The sequence below is a fragment of the Canis lupus genome, chromosome 20, assembly GCF_011100685.1.
Source record: "Canis lupus familiaris isolate Mischka breed German Shepherd chromosome 20, alternate assembly UU_Cfam_GSD_1.0, whole genome shotgun sequence".
NCBI lineage: Eukaryota > Metazoa > Chordata > Mammalia > Carnivora > Canidae > Canis > Canis lupus.
This window is the reverse complement of record NC_049241.1, coordinates 31453668-31455156: the sequence shown is the minus strand read 5'-3', so window position 1 is coordinate 31455156 and position 1489 is coordinate 31453668.

Genomic DNA, 1489 nt, shown 5'->3' with positions numbered 1-1489 from the left:
AGTCCCAAAAGGCAGAGACCAGCATGAGCTCCAGCTCATGCTCTCGGCAGTTTTTGGTACTGGAAAAATATTAAACAATAGTCTAGTAATAAAAGACTAGTAGTTTCCACAGAACTTTTGTAGCTGAAGAGCAAAGCAATGCTTTGAATGGAGTTGTAGGAGTTTGTCCTGGTTTTCATATTTCTCAGCAAGAGGCTCACTTCTCACTGTCAATCACATTTTCATACCTGGTAAACCAAGCTGATCAAGGACTGTAATTGAAATAGTTTCATGTTGGAGGATAACCATTTAAGATCTCAGGTTATGACTAGTTTGTATTAGAACTAGGAAGCAAATGAGGAATCATTTCTTCGTGTTAGTTCCTATGGAAGGGATTGACTCAACTCAACCCAATACCTAACGTAGTGTGTCTAATGGAACTTTCTGGGATGGTGGAAGTCCCATAATATAGAAGATACATGTAGCTGGTGGCTGCCATCTTGGACAACCCAAGACTAAAGGCTCTTAACTGGGGGAGATTGAATAGCTTTTTGATAACCTACCTTGAAGTGTTCATATACAACAGGATATGAATTAAAAAGTTATCACTAGAAATAATTGTCATGGTGATCTCTTCTATCTATTCAACAAATATTTATTGTGGGCTTTCTGAGTGCCAGGACCTATTCTAGACTCAGGAGATAACCTCAGTGAAAAAACCTGGCTAGGCTTCTGCTCTCAAGGAATTTATAATCTTAAGTCTAGAACCAAAAAAAGGAAAAATAAGCAAATAAATGAATGGTTACAAATAATTGCGTGTTCAAGAAGCACACAAAGTGATGAGATAGACTGAGCTTCTTTAGACAGAGATGACATCAGGTCTTGTTGAGTGTGAGGTACAGGCTTCAGTTCAAAGAGAAGTGGAAAGGAAAGATTGCTCTGGGCAGACAGACTATCTTACAAGGAGACACCAAAGCAGGAAAAGAGCTTGATGCCTTTGAGAAATTAAATGAAGGCCAATGTGGCTACACAAGCCAAGTGGAGAGGAGAGATGGACAAGAGCGCATTGGTGATGTAGGGCAGGAATCAAAGTATACAGGTCTCTATACACTGTAAAGTCCATCAGCAAGTTTTGGGGTGATTTCAGGCAGAAGAATGACATCAAGATATAATATAAAAGTTTATTCTGACTACAAGGAGGAGAGTGATTTGAAGGGGGTGCAGAAGAGAGAGTGAGGACATCAATTAGGAGGTTGCTATTGTCAAAATGAAAGCAAGTGGCCACGTAGTCCAAGGTATGGGTCTAGATATGAAAGGGGGAGTTGGGAGTTCAGAAATGATTTAGGAAAATTGATAGATCTGACTGGACATTGGAGTAAGAAGACAATGGAGGATGCACATGTCATTCATAGGTTTCTGTGCTAAAAAATTGGTGGATTTTGGCATCATGGCACTAGCAGGAATGGAATAGAAATGTCTTTTCCCAGTCTAAGTCTCTATTGTCTTTGTG